Source organism: Camellia sinensis, chromosome 1, assembly GCF_055761805.1.
Source record: "Camellia sinensis isolate YWXY chromosome 1, ASM5576180v1, whole genome shotgun sequence".
NCBI classification, from domain to species: domain Eukaryota; kingdom Viridiplantae; phylum Streptophyta; class Magnoliopsida; order Ericales; family Theaceae; genus Camellia; species Camellia sinensis.
In genome coordinates this window covers 9,798,741-9,806,254 of record NC_138961.1, presented here as the reverse complement: position 1 = coordinate 9,806,254, position 7,514 = coordinate 9,798,741, and positions in this window count along the sequence as shown.

Sequence of the window (7,514 nt, the reverse complement as noted above, 5' to 3'; positions counted from 1 at the left end):
TGATAGGGAGTGTGTCCATGCATACATGTGCCTGAAATCCTATGCCATATGCTGTCTATTCTCTGTTGCTGTCAAAACTGTCTTCTGCAGGAAGTTTCTGCCGACCGGCAGAATTCAGTGCCGGCCGGCAATATTTTAATGGCCGATAAACCCAAACAATGCCGACGGAAATCCTGGACTGCCGATGGGAATTCTGTCCAGCCGGTGGTGCTCTGCAGCATGCAAGGAACATGTTCTGGAGTTTTGGCAATTTTCAGAAAGACAGGGCAGTGTAAACAGAGGTGGCAGTGTTATGGCACGGGCTTTTCGGGCGAGATGGGTCAAGCATGCATCATTCACGCATTCCAAGGCAGGCTGTGGCCACTTTCCATTTACATTTAATTTATTGATTAATTAGGAAATTCTGTAATAATTTTTATTTGTTTATTATTCGGGACTGTAATATTTATTTGGACCCTCCGAGTGAGGGCAATGGTGTAATAAGTGTGCGTGAGTGTGTGTATGTCTTCCAACCTCACGTCTTTCTTCCCTTTTATTTACCTGCTTATGATGGTAGATTAGGGCACATTTATTTTAGCATACCTTATGCTATGCATGCGTGCATTCATGCATTTGTTGACATGCATCAGGCTCGGAACATCATGCTAACTGCATTTGTACTTTAATTTCAAAATTGAATATGTGCATCAATTGATTGCATCTCACATGCCATGCTTAGGTTAGCCGAGCCTACTTCAATTGCATCCCGTATGTGTTGCATTAGTCAATCTAACATGAACTAGGACATGCATGTTTGCTAACTAGTTTATTATTTTGGCACGGAGTACTAGGTAAGCTTTTATGCTTTAGCATATCGCATGCGTGTGAGTGTTGCCATGACAGTATGATTACCATGAGGCTAGCTGCTTATGTGATATAACTGCTTGAATGCCTGTGGATGGAGGTTGAATTACCTAAATTGGAATAATGCATTAAAACTGTGAGTTTTAAGCCCACTAGATAGTGGCAAAATCATCTTTTCTAAAAGCCCACTTGAGGGTGGCAAAATCTGCATTTTAGCCTACTTGCGAGTAGCAAACCATTTTCAAAACAAACATGAAATGTTTTGTTCCAATTTGGGCGATTTGGTCTATACTTGTTTGCTGCGCGCATAACATAGTAATTCTAGGCTAACAATTGGTTTAAGAACACATAAAGTTTTCAAAAACGGATATCACGGTTAGTAGAGGCCGGTCTTCGGACCGGGCGAAAGGGGGTGCTCATAGCTGACCTTCCCCGATCGTACCCAAGCTCCCGAGCCGAGACAACTCCGGTGATGACGGACATGTGGCCTTCGGCACCGAGTCAGGGTTTCCTAAATTCTCCCATAAAAAAAATATTTAGGTGGCGACTCTGTATCTGGCAAAGCAGTCCATGTTTGGCACTATTTTTTCAAAAATCTGTTTCTCAAAACGATTTGCCAGATTTGGACTCTTTGGTTCAGATTAAGAACCGTGACACAAATCGAGTCCGAACTGTAGCACGAGGCCCGCGGGCGCTGTTACAGTTTCTGGCGACTCTGCTGGGGATTTTAGAGAGCTTGACTCGAACTCATGATATCCTGTTTTGATTTCATTTATGTGTTTCTTTGCATTGCATGTGCATTGGTGCGCCTAGGAACACAGTGTTTGCCATCTGCCATTCCTGAACGGTTTGCCGGAGGCTTGTCTTGTCAAGGCATGTCCATAAGGCTGACCGGCTATGGGCTCTGACAGCATGGGAACACAAACCCCGGTTTACCGGGGCACCCTTTTGACCATTCGACCTAGTGCATATTGAAATCCATAGTGACCATTCCAAACTAGGACAGGTTGCTCACCCGATGTTAGGTTGTTTGAAACCGCTGTGTGCGTAGTGAAACCCTAGCTCCTGACAAAATAGGACAGGGAAACCCTACCCCAACATAGGGGTGTTTTGGCTCTCTCTTACTTGCTATGCGCTTTTAGAGTGTATCTCTACAGGAATGTACATACCAGTTTGCAAGTTTGGGGCATCAGGCCTAAGGGCATTGGTATCAGAATTTGAGAATCAGTTATATCCGTGGGTATCAGATTCAGTATTTTGGGAACAGATATTTGGGGAACAGTTATCAGTATTGAGTACAGTCGTTCTGTTATCCGTTCCAGTGAAATTGAGCTGAGATGTTGTCTGTTTTCTTTTTTGCAGGGGTAGTCCTGGAACTATAGCTTCAGAAGGCTCCAATATCCCCCAAGGTTCATTGGATTTGTACTGATAGACTTTGTCAGGTCAGAGACTCAGTTCAAGGATAATTAGGGCCAAAGAAGGCTAGTCAGGCACAGACCACCAGTACAACAGCTACCAGATCAGTGATCTTTGAGCAGTCAGGCTGAGATTTCCGAACCTATTGCCGACACAGATATACCGGTTGCTCAGTTAGATTAGAACAGTATGTCGAGTCTGGAAGAGATGGTGCGCCAACTCCAGGATAGTATGAAAGCCATGCAGCAAGACGCTGTCCGTCAAGCGGAATTCACCAAACAACAGGCTGTGGCCATAACCCAACAGGCAGAGACAATTGCCAGATTGGAGCAGCAAACTGGAGTATCTACTTCGCACCAGACTCCTCCCCCACCAAGAGTTCCCATACTCGGGGAGGCAACCCACGTCCAGGAGGATACCGACCTTCCAACGGGGCCAGCTCCGCCCCCGATCCCGCCTCAACTATCCAAAGCACCCACTCCTGTCAACCAATCAGATTCTCCCTTCGAGCCCGAGGTGGAGCCCGTGGCATTAAAAATGCACAAGCTTGAAAAGTTGTTCAAGAAATCCCAGGGGGTAAAGTCCATCCCGGGCATTGAGGACGGGTACACCGACGCAGCTGTGACTCTACCGGATAGGTTCAAGATGCCTCACATCGACCGTTTTGATGGGTCAGGAGATCCCATGGTCCACCTGAGCTTGTTTTCAGATGTTTTGCGCCCGATGGGCTTGACAAGATTACAGAAGCTCTCCCTTTTTGGCAGGACCCTGTCGGGTATTGCAGTCACCTGGTATGCCAAATTGGAGGATTCAGTAAAACAAAGCTGGGAGGAGATGGCCGAGGCCTTCGTCACACAATATTCATACAATACACAAATCGAGATTACGACCCGTGATCTTGAGACGACGAGGCAGGAGCCTAAGGAGAGCTTCTCAGAATTCGTGGCCCGCTGGAGGGCCAAGGCCTCAATGATGACCGTTAGGCCAACAGATAAGGATCAAATACGGATGATTGTGCGCAATCTCCAGCCCAAGCTAATGCAGAAAATGATTGTGATCCCCTTCCCTACCTTTCCAGACTTGCATGAGATGGGAGTGCAGATCGAGGATGCTATGAAGCAGGGCCTCTTTGACCAGGAGAAAGAGCAGCCTAGGAGGGCGTTTTCCCGCAGTTCGAATGCAACCACCAGTGGTGATGCAGGTTCAAGATCTTCTGAAGTAGACATGGTTACCACCACTGCATCAAAAACAGCTACCCCATTCACCGGTGCATCCGGAAGTAGCTCACAAAAAACCAAATATCCACCTCGAGTCAAGAGGATTTTCACCCCACTCCATATGCCTTTGTCAAAGGCTCTGGAGGTCTTACTTCGGAAAGGACATCTGAAACCGTTGGAACAACGGCCCCTACCCGATCCTATCCCTGCAAAGCATGACCAGACTAAGTACTGTGCGTACCACCAACAAACCGGTCATGAGACCGATAGCTGCTTTCGTCTGCGCCATGATGTACAGGATTTGTTTGACAACAAGGTCATTGCCGCACCAGCTCAATAAAGTCTATCACCACTGGATCAGTGAACTTGTGGGGGATAATGTGATGTGATCAGGGGATGAACCACCTGTGGGCGGCACTCAGTTTACTCCAGATGTGGCGCGTGGCACGTACTGTTTTGAGCATTTGCGAATACTGGTTTTTGTAGCTTCTGACTTGGGTGTTGAGTCAGTTTTGTGGTTTTGTTTTAAGTCTGTCTCTTTGTTTTGAGTCAGTCTTTTTGATTAAGGGTCTATCTCGTTGTATCGAGTTAGTCCTATTGTACAGAAGTCGGGTGATTCCGGGGGTGTTACTTCGGATATCACTATTTTGCTTTGTGTTTGTCCTTTTGAGTCTGTTTCTGCCAGGGAGCCAGTTGTGCCAACAGATTTGAATGAACAGCAGTGATTCTCACACTCTTGTGTTTGCTTCTGCCGTGTGCCAGTTGTGCCAGAAGTATTGAATGGAATGACAGTGCTCTTTGCCTGCCTCTTCTGTGCCTTGATGTCATTGTAATGACCTAAGCTTTTCAAAACCTTTTTGAACACTGCGGTGATAAAAACGAAGAGGAAAGAATTCCTCGAGATTTGCAAAATTTTGATCATTTGAGAGAAAGAGAGGCGTGCTAAGCCCTTAATGAATGAGATCATGCTTGTTAATGTGAGTACTGAGAAGGATCCTGGCTTGATCCAGATTGGTCCCACACTGTCTTCAGCGCGAGCGATTTGTCGCTTTCTTAAAAAACTTTCGAAAAATGTTTTGCGCAGTCCTGTGAAGACTTGTGTGGAATCGCTCTTGAGATTGTGCAGCCTAGGATCGCTCTCAGCCTCAAGATTCTGTCCATTTGTTTTCAAACCTCGGACTTAAATTCAGAATGTTCAATGGTCAACCGCCATATGAGGCCTGTGTGGCCAGATTCGAAGCAGCCCTCGAACAAGAGGCAAGAAAGTCAGATCAAGAAGATTAGACCTCATCAGAAGAAGCTTGTAAAGCTAAAACAGAAGTACCCTTCAAACTAGGGGCAAAGATGTCAGACGTGCTCGAAGAGCCGAAGATGAGTCCTCTTGCAAATCAACAACCACTCTCCTGGATACGGATGACTTCAAAACCCTAAAAACCATTTGGCATGGATTTGTTACACTTTTACCCTTTGAGAGGCTCGCTGGGCTGAAAACCTGGAAGGGCGACCCAGGCAAAAGTTAGAGCAAGAGAAAAATACAAAAAAGAAAAAAAAATGCAAAGAAAAGAACAAAAAAGAAAATCAAAAAAAAAAAAGAAATGAAAAGAAAAGAAATGAAAAGAATTGAAAAGAAAAGAAAAACAAAGCTCGCAAGGTCGAAAACCCGCATCGGGCGCCTTGGCAAAAGTTAGAGCCTAAAAAGGAGAGGTTAAATACCCGAGTGTACCTTAACCCCGAACTACGTGAGGCTTGATTCCCATGTTTGGGATACGTAGGCAACTTCATCATGAAGTCCAGCCCCGAACGCTTTCATAGCGTCTCAGTCCATGCAAATGGTTTCGATTTCATCCCAAAAGTCCAGCCGCCAACACCCTCCAAAGGCGACTGTGTCCATATATTTGTTGTGATCGTCTTCGTCATCGCTGTGTCCAAGAGCTCGACCACCGCCAATGAAGACTGTTTGCAGACTGCTGCGGCACCACCCAAACAAGGGGCAACTTTCCGTTGCCACGAGCCGCCGTGAGCCGCCATTCAAACTAGGGGCAACTTTCCGTTGCCTCCCACCCCCCTTCCAACCAGGGGCAATTTTCCATTGCCTCCGATCCGAGGTTGTGCGTCTCAAGAGTGGGTTCCGTGCTTGTTAAGCATCGGCCGTTTGCAAAAATAGTTTTTGAGAATTTTTACTGAGGTTGACTAATTTCCTCGAAAATTGTTCCATCTTTTCCAAAAACTGGACCATTTCTTGGACCCAAAAAAGAAAAATTTTCAGTGCTCATAGCCTGACTTGCATGATTTTCAATTCAAAAATCGAACAAGTATGTTAATCTAACTCTCATATTGGTCAAAATTGTTTTAGTAGAAAACCAAAATAAAAAATGGTCAAAATGATGAACTAGGGGCACAGTTGAGTCAGGCTTCCTGTCTTTCCCCCGTTGTCAATGCATCTGCCAGAAAAGGGCACCTCTGAAGCTGACCGCAAAAGGGCAGAAGGCTCTCACATCCTCCACGCAACGAGGTATCAAGCCAAGTGCGAAGCACGGACGGGAACGGATCAAGATATTCCACTCCTTTGTTTGGACAGATCTAATCACGTCCGAACTCCCCAACAGGGCATCATCAACCGATGTTAGCTGCAGATTTGCTACACACCCAGTTGTAGCACAACCCGTCTATGGGAGAAACTTACTGTTGTGAACAAGAGTCTGGTAAAATACCAACGGCAAGAGCCCACAATTTCCAGCTTATCCATCAACCACCCAGGGGAGGGATGAAAAACGAGAGATTAAAGAATAGAGAGATGTGCGCTGAGAGAAAAAGCGAGAAAAGGGTTTTGAGAGAAAAACCGAGCTTGAGAGCCGAGTGATGTGAGAATCACAAATAAGAAAGGGTGGGAATAATACCCGGTGAAACAGGCTCCCTGTGCACGTCTGTGTGTCGTGTCTTTTGTTTTGTTTGTCTCGATTCTTGCTTTGAGTCGTTCCGAGCGTGTCTCAACGTGTTTAGGTTGTTTACCTTTTGTTTTCCGTTGTTGAGTCTTTCTCGCTGTGTTCAGTCGTAGGCTCAATACCTGGTCGAAAACTCATCTCTCAATTTCAAAAATAAATCGTTTTGTGCTCAGAGTGCTGTGCCATCCTTCACGTTTGTGCAAAACAAGATTCTTTTTTCCATAAAACTGCAGGGTCCACCCCCGATAAGTGTGAACGGTGAAACCAGGACCTATCTGAAACTATGATGGTTCCAAACTGCAAAGCAAAGACAAAAGAGCGAAAATCGAAGTATCTGAGTTTGTGTCAACTTCAGAAAATTCCGTGATTGTACTCCGGACGTACCCCTTCAGGGCCTTGTCAATGCTCCGAAATATGAGTGTACCTCTACCTCAGGCGCAAGATCAATCCTGCTTCAAGGTTATACACTCTTCCACTTACATTGTTATGCATCCACTTCACTTGCATTGTAATGCGTTATACCTATCAAGTTTCTTCCTCAGTCATGCACGATATTGTATGCACGGTTCATTCAAAGAAGTTCCGTTTTAAGGTCATTCACTTTAGTGTATCAATCACACTTCATTCGCTTAGTGTATCAATCACACTTCATTCACTTAGTGTATCAATTACACTCTAATTTCAATTACACTCTAATCTACCTAGTGTATCAATCACGCTTCAGTTACGCTCTCATTCATATAGTGTATCAATCACACTTCATTTGCCTTAGTGTATCAATCGCACTTCATTTGCCTTAGTGTATCAATCACACTTCACTCGTTTTGTGTATCTATCACACACATTCTCATTTTGTGTATCTATCACGCACATATTCGCTTTTGTGTCTATTGCACTCTCACTTAGTGTATCAATCACACTTCTTTCATTTTGTGTATCTATCACACACATTCTCGTTTTCTATATCACACTTCTTTGTGTTCACTTTCAGTGTATCAATCACACTCTGTTCACATAGTGCATCTATCACACTTTGTGTTCACTTTTAGTGTATCAATCACACTCTGTTCACATAGTGCATCTATCACACTTTGTG